At 42.6% G+C, this 13,267-nt stretch overlaps 1 protein-coding gene across 3 annotated transcripts in view; it reads left to right on the top strand.

Moving 5' to 3' along the window:
• Positions 1-13,267, top strand: part of lmx1bb (LIM homeobox transcription factor 1, beta b) — a 46,353-nt gene that overhangs the window by 3,243 nt on the left and 29,843 nt on the right. The window lies entirely within an intron of this gene.

Below are 13,267 nucleotides of genomic sequence, written 5' to 3'. Positions count from 1 at the left end.
TTTATTCCGCTCTCCGTCGGATATTTTCCGCTTGAGTTCCGTGGCCTTTTCCTCCATCACCACCACCAACGGTTTCAGAATCACCCAAACGACGGAAAACTTTTTTTTTTTGGTAATCTTCACCACTTTAAAACCAAAGCGCGGTTTAGATACATTTTTCCGATCAGACCATATTTGTTTGGGCTGTAAATAACTCGCCTTGATTTGCCTTAGATATAGGAACCGGTTTCTTTTATTTGATATTTGCTTAGTCATCTCATTTCTGTTAATTACATTTATTTTCTATTCTTTAATGTTGCTTTTTTTTTTTTTTTTTTAGCAATAAGTGTTTTTCTATTTCTTTCCATCATTTTGGGCTTTAGTTTATTTGAGAAAAACGATTGCAGCGTGGCGAAAATTTGACTGTATATTATAAACCAGCACGCGCACTACACTCTGTACGCATTATACCAACCTGTGAGGCTCAAGTGGAGAGTCACGCGCTCGTGAGAAAATAAACTTTAGATTCAGTGATGCAAACCTCTGTGAAAATATATGGGTAAAAATGCTGAGGTGTGATTACAGCAACAGACCATTCAATGATTCATTCTTAACAGTTTATTTGGTCAGTTGCTCTGCAGGATTCACAGCAACAGAATAACTTAAAACAGCATTATTAATAATAGAATAATTTATTGTAATTGTATACATTTGAATTATATTTTAATGATTTGAAGAAATGCATTTATTGCGTATTTAATTATTTGTTTTTAATGTCATTTACTTATTATCAATTTAAACCATTTTAAATTCTATTTAGGGTCTGTAACCGGAAGCACTGAACAAAATAGATTTTATTAGTTTTTTTTTTTCATGGGGAGGGGTTCCCCCCCATGCTTTTAGCTTTTCAGCCATGGGATGAATTAGTGAATTGAATTAATAAATGATCTCATAAAATGAGCAGAGATGGCAGATAAAGGGAAACTAAAGCAAACTGAAGCAAAGTGACCCTGAGTATTGCAGGGCTGCTGTTTGGCCTGTGAGGACCCCGGGGTGCCTTGTGTTTCTCATCGCATGAGCGCTTTTCATGCTTGTCACTAAATTTTCAGCTTTTTGTGTCCGGCCTTTTTAACAATTCTACTTCGATTACCGGGACATTATGGCTCTCTGCTAGATACCTTGCAAGCAACAAAGAGTTACATCTATTGCCATGCGTGCCATTCATCCAGCTTTGTGACAGCAGTGTAGTCGGCCGATAACAATGGAAAATTCATAGCAGTAACTAGGGGATACCAGAGTCACGGCGTCATGGCTCAGAGGTGGCTGGAAGCTGAGACGCTCAGGCAGAGAGAGGGATCTCTTTCTCATGCTTGTTGCAGCACTGTCCATTTGCAGTTTTTGAATTTGTTTGATGAGTATAAACGGAGGAAGATAAAGAGACACACACAGAGACAGACTGGATTTTATCTGACAGCCAAAGAGTCTCTCCTGGTATTTTGTTTCTGATGTGCTCTTTAACAACCAGCATTTGGAATATCGGTGACCATTCCACCCCTTTTGTTTCCCTGCTTGGTACTTTGAATGCTGTATGTTTGGGTGGCATTTGGGATCACCTGAGCCAAACACATCTCGCTGCCGGGCGCCATCCTGCTTTCCCACATTATTATTTGTCACATCTGAATTCTTCTTAGCCTTTCTTACTCTTTTTTTTCAACCTTTTTTCGAGGTTGAATTAGCTGGTAGACCCCTTCATCACACCAACACAAGCATCCGCACTTTTTTTCTGCTGTTTATTCCATTTTTTGATGGGTTACTTAAAGATGTAATTGGCACCTTTTTGACTTTTATGACACCCATTTAAGATGCATTTGTCAGCCCACAAACTGCTTTGGGCTGTGAAGAGAGTTCCAACCCTTACAGAGGTCTTCGTGCCTAATTACATTCCTACAGCAACTGATTCATGCCCCGTAATCAGCCCTCACTAGCTATAATAAATCAAGGAATTGGCAAGCAGGCTTTTTTATTTTTTTATTTTGCTCTTTTGTAAGAGGTTTAAGTGCAGACGGGGGAAAACAGTTGTCTACTGTGTTATTAGAACTTCTACCAACCCAGTTTAACACAACATGCTCCTTATATTGTAATTATGTAGTAACAAGATTGGATTGCATTAGCCTTTTTCCCCATATGTGTGCCTTTAGCTAGTTTGTCATTTCTGTTTTGATATGAAACAAGCATTTTTACGAATGAGGGATATTGTTGTTGGGTTCAGCTTAAGGATCCTCAACATCTTAAATGTAGAGATGATTTTGATGAGATAAATATTTAAAGAGGAGAGATATAAACAACTCAGTAGTGCTGGCTTTTGTGAAAATATATGATACAAGTCTGAAGGCATATCAGCAGAGCTGTCAGTTGGACGACAGCCGTAGCCGTAGAGGAGGAACAAGCTTGAACGAGAAGGGCGGTATGTGAAAGGTAGAGTGGAATTACACCATTCCAGGAGAGTTTGCTGTGCCCTGGTGTTTGGAGGTCAATTATACATCATTAGAAAGAGGGAGATCTTTTCCCCACAGGGACCTTTCCTCTAACCAAGCAGATGCTTTGAAGGGAGCCGTGTAATAAGGCCTATCACTCCACCGAAGTGTTGGACAACACCCCTGTAATGGACTGCCTTGTTAGAAACTGCCACAGGCTCCAACTACAAAACATAACATTTGCTAACTATATTTTACACCATGCTGTCTGCGTTTGGATCTTGCTGATGCATTCCAGAGGGCAGTTTTTTCTTTTTCATGCTCTGTAAAGTTTTACTGTGTAGCATACATACAATTTTAGAATGTTTAATTTGTAATTCATCCCAAACATAAAAGAAAAAGAAAAAAAAAAAGATCAACAAGCAGATTTTCTTTTTTTTTTTCCAATCTTCAAACTCATGTGCTACAAACAAACTTAAATTCAGGTCACGGCAGAATGAGCAGTAGAATAGCACAGCAGTGATGAAGCCATAAAAGCAGAGCTCCCAGAGCCTGTCTCACCTCCCTTGTATTCTGCACGATCCCCCGGTGTGCTGAGAGGTGCTTTTTAGAACTGTTTGGAGTGCCCTCCTGTGAAATTGTTGTTTTTTAATTAGCAGTGCTCGGGACGCTGCCGCAGTGTGTGCCGGATAGATGCTGACGGCTGGGTTTCTGTGTTGGCTCACCCAGTGTGTGTGTGTTTTGCTCACTTTAGGACACTCCCGCGTGATCTGGTGCTCTGTGCATACTCGTACGCACACCAAGAATTAAAAAAAAAAAAAGAATAGAAAAACACTGGGACACGGTTTGTGTTGTCAACCCAGCTGAGGAGTTTTGCCGTTAATTAAAGACTGTCCTCAATCCTGCAAAAGTATTTCAGAGGCAGCTCTGTTACAGTGCTGCGTGTGGCTGCATTTGTGGAACACTTTATCTTATTCAGCTATTCTCTCTTTTTTTATTTTAAATTCTCCCTGAAAATGATAAAAAGGCGTCTTTAGTCATTGCTCTTAGGTACACAGAGATAAATCAAATGTTGGAAACACAATGCCGGATGATATTGCACAGCTTGGTGGGATTTTTAGTGCACGGCAAGAAACTAGCTGAAGCTGGCCCTGTTCCTTTGTAAGGAAGTATTAGGTTTTATATCAACATGGCTCGGCCTGTCCCAGCAGCAGCCGAGGGTGCATCATCTGTCATCTCATGGTTTGCTAAAACAGTCATAACCATTAAAAGACCTGTTGAAGTGTGTTTATCTGCATCACTGCAACATATAGGGTTCTATTTTTTTTGTCTATTTTTTTCTGGTTCCCATAAGCAGCTTCTTTAAGTGATAAATATAAGATTTTTACATCAATTCTTTTCACACTGTATGTGTGAAAAGGACGAGTAAAATTTTTAAAAGGTTATTAGTCTGCTGTGTTGGTGTGTGTGCCTTAGATGTGATATTTATTTACTTTTATTTTTGTGATTCAGTAAATCAAAAAAGTCAAGTATTGCTCCTTAAATCTGCTGATTTCATTCGGATTTATTTCTGTAAAAGTGTCCGCTGTGCGTTTTAGTCACAGTGATTGGCTGCAGAGTGTGTGGCAGCGGTGCTGGGGTGAGCAGTGTGTGTAGCAGCAGTTTGAATACAAAACAGTTTGCAGGACTCTATGGGAAGCCACAGAGGCTCAGGCACGGTAATGCCCATCACCACTTTAGAGGCCAGACTGGTGGCGAGGGATGTGGAAAGAGGTCTCCGTGGCTTTGTGTGGGGGAGCTGTTGTGCATGGGAGGAGAAGGATCTGCAGAGGGATCTGCCTGGTGTGCTCACATTACACTGGATGATAGCAGAGGGGTGCAGAGGAACTCAAGCATGCAATTTGTTGGTAGCCACAATTTAACCTCATCTCCTAAAGCCGGCTGTTAGGCAGCCAGTGGACATGTCAGTCAATCGGGAATGCTAATCAGTGACGATAGAGAGAGAGCCTTCGGCTCGGCATTGCAGCGATTTTCATTACTGGCTCCAAATCCTCGGGCCTTTGGGTTTATTTTCACAGCGTGACAACTCTTCATAACAAAAGGCAAAGCAACCGCAAACCATTGAACGCAATCTACAAATTAGATTTTGGCTAAATCTGTGAAATACTGTAATAGTCTTCTTGAAGAAGCAAGACGAGGAATACACACACTCAGCAAATACTTTCAATTTTGATTCGCTAGATTACATGTTTAAATCAGGATGGCGAAAATGTTCACTGGGTAGATTTTAGCTGCGCTGAAATGATTCGATTCCTATCCTTCCCAGTTTGTTGTGAAAGTGCTGCCGTTTCTCATTCATTTCTGCACATTTGCAGTGTTTCTCGTACCATTTCAGAGGTGTTTGTTTCTTACTGCATCTACAAATTTGGAAATACCCCTCACTTGTTTCTTCAGGCAGCTCGGTCAAACGTGCATGAGAAATTGAGACATGGCTTCGGCTGCTGGCTCGCAGTATGGCTGCTGGCCCCAACTGTGTATATGTGATCCCACTCTGGAATGTTTTTCCAACACGTAGGCTTTTCACAGATACACTAGAGAGGACTGGCATCATAGTGGCAAGTGCTGCATTCAGACTGTTGTGTGCCCAAGGCTTACTCTCACACTCACGTCACACATTCAAGCTGTACATGCGAATGGGCAGAGCAGTGTGTTTGTCTACATACACCCCAGGTTTTTTGTGAGGGTGTGGGCGCATGCGTATGTACACTTGCTTCTTCTCTGTGCTCATTTCTTTCTTTGTCTCTAATCAAAGCTTTTTCACTGCATTGCATTCGCTCCCTGAATTGTAAAGATACATTCCAGTACCATAGCTGAGTTGCTGTATGTCAGATTTGGTCGCGTGAATTTACACAACTGTAGATTTTTGCACAAATGCATCAAAACATTGCTCTTTGCTTTTTTTTTTTTTTTTTTTTCTAACCCTTTTAATCTTCATCAAATGAGATTAGCCCCCAAATACTGGTATTCCTGCCCAAAGTGACTGACAGAGATTTGCACTTTTATCATTAAGTGTGACACTAAGCTGGTCGGAGCTTTGTCTTGAATGGAGGGTCTGACGGAAACTGGGGCTCCTAATCCTTTTATTTGTGTCAGGCCCAGAAAGAGGGAATGAATGGGGCCAGGGTGGGTTGGGACTGCAGAATGTCGTGGCCCTTAGTCCCCTCCAGACCCGGCCTCCACAGCCAAGTGATCATGGGACTCATTTTATGTGGTCCATGTACTCCAACAGACACACTTTCACGAGTGCTCATTTTTGCACAGTATGTTTAAATGTTTGCACACAATCACAAATAAACCGTCTCATGTACAGATTCATGCAGTATGTTCACATACTTATACACATATTCAGAGACAAATACACTGATGCTATGAGAGTGTACCTGCTCACAGTGACAGCAGAGCTTGTGTCCGTCCATGAGTGCATGGATTGTGATGGCAGGAGGCTCAGTCTAGGATGAGATTAATAAAGTTTGCCGGTTCCCTGGTCGAGGTCCAACCCAAGGCTTTTGTCTGCAGCTCACATCGGGTTGTGGGGCTTCAGCTCCTTTTGTGTTTGCACCCTTGTGGTAATCCAGCTTCAGCGGGAGTCCCCTGGGGCACTTTATTTACTCATTCAACTGTTTGGAAGTCTGTTAGACTTCAGATCAGATGCAGTGAGACCAATGTGATTACTTTAACCAGCACTTGCAGATTCCTGCCCAGCATCTCCTCTCACCCTGAGCTGGTTTGCTCTGCAGGTTGGAGGGAAGGTCCATGCTGGTTATTCCCTCTCTGTCTGTCCTGTGTATGGCCCTGATTTGAGTGTTTACCTAAAATTCTATGTAATGAAATTGCTACAATAGGTATTGAGCCTCTGATGCTCACACAACATAGATCTGATCCTGTCTTATCCTTGTATAAATGAGTTTGTTATTTTATTTTGCATGAGTAAAATAGCCCCTGAACTGGTTGCTTCCTGAATGTTTGAATTTGTCAGATCTCTATTTCACCACATCATAATTCAGCACCATAGCAAATGTGGTGTCTCAGTATAAAAACCAACATCTATGTTTTATTGCAAACAATGGAATGGATTTGGTTATCCATCCATCAACACAGACCCAGAGCTATGTATTTGGGGCTAACCCCCATGTTAAACCACTGCAGGCTGTCAGGCTCTCTGAATTTACTCTCCATCCCTTCCCCTTGGCGTGGCCAGGGAATATGGTTGAGATCAGCTGCCAGGTCCAGCATCTACAGTGAGCGCTCTCTAAATTCACTGCTTAGACCCAGCTGCTGATTGGCGATGGCTGTCTTGGCAAGAAAAGCAACCCTGTATGAAAACAGTGCAGATTGGATTTCTGTGCATCTGACTCATTCCCGTCCTCTCTGACCGGCCCCCCCACAGCAAGCCAGCATGATTTGTGCATGAGGTCCCGTGACCCATGGAAGCTTCAAAAAGCAGCGAGGGGAAATATTTGGATGATCCTGATGGGGGAGTGCAGACGTGGGAGTAAGGCAGAGACGATGGGGGCTTGGTAAGAGCAGGGCTATGCGGTGTAAGGCAAGGCAGATGTGGAGAATCTGCAGTGCAGCCGTGATGACAGGGGAGTGTGTGTGGAGATGACTGTCCACTTTGGACTCTTAGCCCTCCCACCCAGGCACCACCACCCTCTGCGTCCCCTAGGAAACAGATGGCGTAGCCTGCATCAAAATGGTGAAACAGTTGAGGGTTAACTATTTCTCTGCAGGTTGGAAAGAATTGCAATAGAGGAGGCATTTTATCATCAGGTACCATGCCATGATACGGATCGTCTGTACCTCGCCCCCCTGCTGTACACCCCCGATCCCTTCTCCTCTCCCTTTACCTTTCCTCTGCAGGCTGGATATTAATATTTCCCAGAAAGCTGCCACAATATGTCTTCTTGGGAAATTCCACGTCTCCTGAACACTGCAAAATGATCCTGTGTCTATGAGGAGGATGGATAAGGAGATAAAACAGAAAATTTTCAAAGTGTCTTTTGTGCGGATGTGATTTCATAGTGCTGTCGGAATGGAAATATCTATATGGCTGCCTTGATAAGATAAATGCCTTGCTGCAGGCAAGGGCCAAGTTGTTTGCTCTATTCATCAAAATGTTCTTCTCTGGCCCGTTTTAGTGCCACTGAAAATCCCATTAACAAAAATATCTCTAATAGCCTGAGGTTTGATGCAAAACCAAACTCATTCATTAAAAACAGAAAATGATTAGCGTGAGGAGAAAACTATCAGTCTTGGTCTCAGTGCTTGTCTCTGCCTCCCCTTGAGAGTAGGTGGGTTGAATGACCCCCTGGTTGTCTGTCTGCCTTAGCACTGGCCCTGCAGGCGCAGCCTCACAGGGGAGCGCTGTCCCAGCCCCAGGCCGGAGTTCTGCTCTGAAACTGGAGCTCCATCGTTGTGTTGTGATCCCAGCTGGAAAGAAAGCTCTGGCCCTGAGCAGAGCCCTCTCACTGCATGTAGTCACCAGGTCACCAGTGGCCTCTCAGCCTTCTGTCTTCATCACTCCGCCGAGCGTCTTGCGCAGTACCAAGTAGGACCACATTATTTATTGACCCTGAGTCTTTGGTTCTTGCAAAGTTCTGTCTCTCAACAAATGTCAAAGAACGGGAGTTTTAATGGGGTCACATTATCAGTAACCTCTAGTTTAAGTAGCTAAACTACCAAGGTGTTAGGTCTGTCTTTGAATGTCTCTACATAAGTGTTTTGCGTGATTCATAATGTCAGTAATTTCACTGTCAGTGAAAATACAACGAAGCCATCCTCAGTTTGGTTCTTGTTTGACGGTTTTATTCTGTGTTTTCAAAAGTCTTATGTTAAAGTACTCGCATGCATGTAGCCATAACTGTTTGGGTGGTACGTCCACTTGCATTACGTCACCCAGCCGAATGTTGGACTTGTTGCTGTCTATTGATTCGCCTGTCGGTTGTGCAGCTTTGGAGGCATATAAATGGTTCGTGCCACCCAAACCACCAGACACTCGCCCCCTCTTCTCTATCATCAACCGAACAACCTTCTCCCTCCGCTCCTTGCTCTCCTTTTTCTGGGCCCCAGAATCTGGGCTGTGGCCTGTGGATGAGTGCTACATCCTGGCTGTCAGCACAGGGGTTAGCTGGGGATTGGCCTGTGGTGGAAGTGAAGTATCAGGCCCTGTCTGTCAGCTCCTCGTTCAACTTCCTCCCGCCCCTCAGCGCAGGCTGCAGTCAGTGACACAAACATACGTTGAGTTGTGACTGAGTCAGATCTCTGACTTGAAAATGAAAGGATCACCCTTTAGAATAGGCATATTCATAGCCCTGCCAAATAAAAAGGGGCTGTTTAAGTGCTCGGGTGTTGTGTTTTTAAACAGACCGCAAAAGCTTTGACAGATGGTTTACTATTTCACCCAGTATTTCATTTCAGGTACTTTTAAATGTTGCTTTCTGACTTCCGAGGAAGGACCACTCACCCAAAGCGTGTATTTGCATACAGTTACAGCTTCTTTGCAGCCATTGCTGTCTAGAAAAACCCACTCCCATTTATCACTTTGATAAATGTTTACAAATGTCACATGTGGTATTCTGTAAATGTTGCAGGTCATATATTTTCTGCCAAGATTCTGTGTTTTGTGCATTGGCACGGAGCCATATCTTCACTTTGTCTTTGTGCATCCCATCTACAAACACACACACACACAGGTATATAAATACTTACACACACATGAACACACATCTGTACGGCACATGGTTTCGGACAGGCCTACACATGTCAGAGGATTTGCGACTATAATCAGATTAATTGGTCTATCTCTCTTTGGAAACATCACATATACACATGAAGGCCTCTGGTAGCTTTCAGCTGGACGCTGCTTACACTAACCAGAAGCCAGGCAGCAGGCGTAAGGTCGGAGGGGTCACAGCACACTCTGTGGCGTCAGCATCTTTTTGTGGCTTACATTATAGAAAAATTGTTACAGCCGTTAGAGCTTTGTTCTGTTCAGTATTTCCTTCTGTTTCTCTCAAGAGTTCGGACTTATTTAAGCTGCATTTTCTTTTAGTTAAATTTGACCCAAAGAAACTTCTTTTTCCCCCAACATAAACATGAACGTTGGTGTTGCTTGGCAGAAGCCTCAACCTCTTCAAAGGAGGTGACTAAGCACCCATGATCCTTGTGAAGAATATCAGAAGTACATTAACCATAATCCTTATTCACATTCTTCAAGCGGCGTACAGGTTCATTGCCCCAGTACGCTCCATGTTTTTCTTGTTGCCCACAAGTATGTCTATGTGAGGGACTATCTACACACATGCTGCCATTCATGATTTTATAATAGCTTTTAGTCTCACCACAATTTATACACGGGAATAAGTAATGCTCGCTGTCTCTCACTCTCATTTTCTGATTTTGCAAACCCCTTTAAAATACTTATACATCACGCTGAGTGTATTTAAGATTTTAAATCACTTTTATGTCTTGTGGGCAACTGAGAGTCATCATTAGAAAAACACCAGAAAACACTGGCATATACTGATGTTATGGGGCAGGGATTTCTCGGTGTCGAAATGGAAAAGTGCGAGATGGCTAAAATCGTTTGAAAACAAAACTGAGAATCTGATTAGAAATATCCTTCTCTTAAGAAACTAAACAGTTTTGAGTGTTAAACAGACAGCTGCACAGAATTGATTAATGGCTCGAGCAACTAACAGTTCAAGCAGTAATGACAAATTGTCAAAATAGTTTGAAGTTTCCATGAAACATATAGAGCTATGTTGGCTCCTACATATTTATGTGTTTTCTGTAAAACGTGAACCAAGGGAGGTCATGACCTCCCATCCCCCACTGTCTTCTCACTGTCTTCTCTGATTGGTCAGATCCACAGACCTGAGCAGGCACCATCACACATTTCACAGCAGCTCCACCAGAATTCATGTTTATAATCCAATGGGAGAGATGAAATACATGAAAATACAAGAAAGACTTCAAATGGATCATGAAGCATCCCTGAGTGCAGCTTGAATTGTCATTTTATTTTAGTATTTTCAAAAACAACCACTTCTAAAGTACTATTAGGTAACGCAACAAAATGAGTTTCTCTCAAAAAAGAGAAAATCATTTTGTTGCGTTACCTAATAGTATTTTAAGCAGATGCTGTTTCATACAGCAGGTGGTATAAAGAACGAGGCATAAAAAACAACAAAACAATACACAATAAATTTGATTGGTTGATGGGGACTCCAAAGTAATTTAGAAGTGGTAAAATATATATATATATATATAAAACAACAGATAACAATAATGACTAAAACTCAGGATAGTCGTCTAGAAATAGAGAAATGCTTGAAACTGTTGAAAACTTAACTTCCTTGAAACTCCTAAAAAAGTATCCACTTCAGTTATGTTTGACTTTTTTATATCATTGATTGTTGAATAGTATCCTGTTATTAATGTAATTTGGATTAATATGTTTAGAGCATGATAGTTTGTGGTTGCAAAGGGGATCTAAGTTCATCTGACGTGGACGTGTGAGTGCCTCTGACAAAAAAGGTTGAGAAACGCAGCTTTAGGGGGCAGAAATTTGATATTTATGCACTCTACCACTGACTTCCACCCAACGCTAATGGTTGATGAGAATGGCTGTATGAATTTAGTTTCAAGTCATCTTTCTCATCCAGCTTCAAATATCAGTGGTATGAGGTTTACCAACTCCCAAACACACACAATAAAAATTGTGTCTGGAAAGCTGTCAGTCATAAACGAAGCAACTTAACCTTTGTGTACTTATTCGTTGTCTAAACAATCTGTCCGCTCGCTCTGCTTTTTGTGGTAAACCCCACTCCCTTGGGATGAGTGAATCGCCCAGCTCTGTCTTTTTCGCACATTCTGGCGCTAATAAGCTCTGACACACCCTAAACAACCGCCCTCTCAAAGAGTACATCTAGTGTGGAGCAGTGGTTTGGTGTCCAGGGGAAGCCTGCGGTTCTGGAGCCAGAGAGGGAGTCGTGCCCTGCCGTCCCACAGAGATGACAGGAAGATAAGAAGGAGAGGTGGCCTCTCTGCACAAAAACATCCCACCAGGAACTAACCTAACCAGGGGCAGAGATGGAGAGCCGCAGGATTCGTGTCAAAAGCTATCCTGAATGGAAGAAAAAACACAGAGAGAAACAACATTCCTATTCATCAAAATTAAGATTCCTTGATCACTCTTGACTGTTTGTGATCCACAGACCTTCAAAATATAGTGTAAGATGTTCTTGTGGTGTCAGAATATCCATATCCAGTTTATACTACAACAACATGCCTCTGTGTGTCATTACTTTGGCTTTATAACATGACTTCTCGAAACCAACAGCCACAGTGAGAAAGGGGGAAGAAGAAACTAAGTACAAGCGACAGACTCTTGGCAGACACAGCCCTTAGAGTTATAACTTAGAAAACCGCTTAGAGTTTGCAATATTCGAGAAGGCGAAGTGAAAAGGTAGCCATTTCTCCTAGACGATGCGTAATGAGGGAACCGTAGGGAAGAAGAAACAGCGAGCGGTTTCTGGAAGCGGCACTTACACAGGGATCAGCAGCATTAAAAGAGATTTACACTCCTGCTCTTAAACCGTTTTCTTTTGCTCAATGGTTCCTCTTTTACAGATATTTCAAGGAAGCAATAAACTGCACTGACAAGCGTCCGAGTGGTTTTGAAACATCCCTCATGGGCTACAGAGCTCCATCATTGCTATCACAGTGTATTGGCTCCGTGTCGTTATTCCTGTGGAAGTGAGCCTGCTTTTGTCTGTTGACAGCATCTGGCCTTGTCTGGATGTTATGATCAGCCTGTTGTTGTTTATATCAAAGAAATGTTGCGTAACTAACTGTAGTACATCAAGCATTATGTTCTCCCCAAGGGTAAGTCAGTTTAACATTTATCTTGTTGTGAGAGGGGCTTTTGCAGCACAGTTTAGGCATACAGACTGTTTTTCTTGAAGGTAAAGTTCTTTTGAAGCTGTCTGCATGGTCCAGAATGAGGCCCTGCACAGTGTAAGATGTCATACTCCCACTGTGCTGACCAACATGCTCTGTGGGCCTTGATGTGCCCATAACATTTAATGGGACTTTGGCAAATGCTCATGGAAATTCTTACTTTGCCTAGTAATCACATTTCATTCCCTTCGCCATGGTTGCTCTTTTTTTATTTTACCATAATTATTCCTTTGCGTCTTTGATATATTTAAGTATGAACTGATGGCCGAGAGAGAGGAGTGGAAAAAAATCATGCATTATCTGCTAATTATTAAGATTAAGGGTGGGATAAATAAACCAGAACCAAAGGGAACATTTGTCTTGAGTAAGGAATGGTTCCCCATGTTCTGCTACCCCAGAGCGTGGCTGTTTGTAGTCTCCTGTGGAGTATCCCTGATGGGTTTGACGCTGGGACCTGGACTGACAAGATACAGCAGAGGAGGAGGGAGAGGGGGAGGAGGGGGAGGAGGGGGAGGTCATGCCGTGGCACATACATGTCTCAGTGTGGGATGAGGAAACATCTCAACCTCTCACAGGTTCAGAAGGAATAGCCTGCTTTTGATTAGTCACTGTGATCGCAGTGATAAACAATTCCTGTGGTCTCATGCTTACAGAGACATCGCTGGCAACGATTGCGTGTTCAGGGGTGGCTCATGTGTTTGCATGTATGCTGAGAAATGCAGGGTTTGTATGTGTGATTGTGTGCTTTAGTCTGTTGAAAGCATTTCTAAAATTATGGTCTGAATAATCTT

Source organism: Odontesthes bonariensis, chromosome 6, assembly GCF_027942865.1.
Source record: "Odontesthes bonariensis isolate fOdoBon6 chromosome 6, fOdoBon6.hap1, whole genome shotgun sequence".
Lineage (NCBI taxonomy): Eukaryota > Metazoa > Chordata > Actinopteri > Atheriniformes > Atherinopsidae > Odontesthes > Odontesthes bonariensis.
This window is presented reverse-complemented; position numbering and strand designations above follow the sequence as displayed.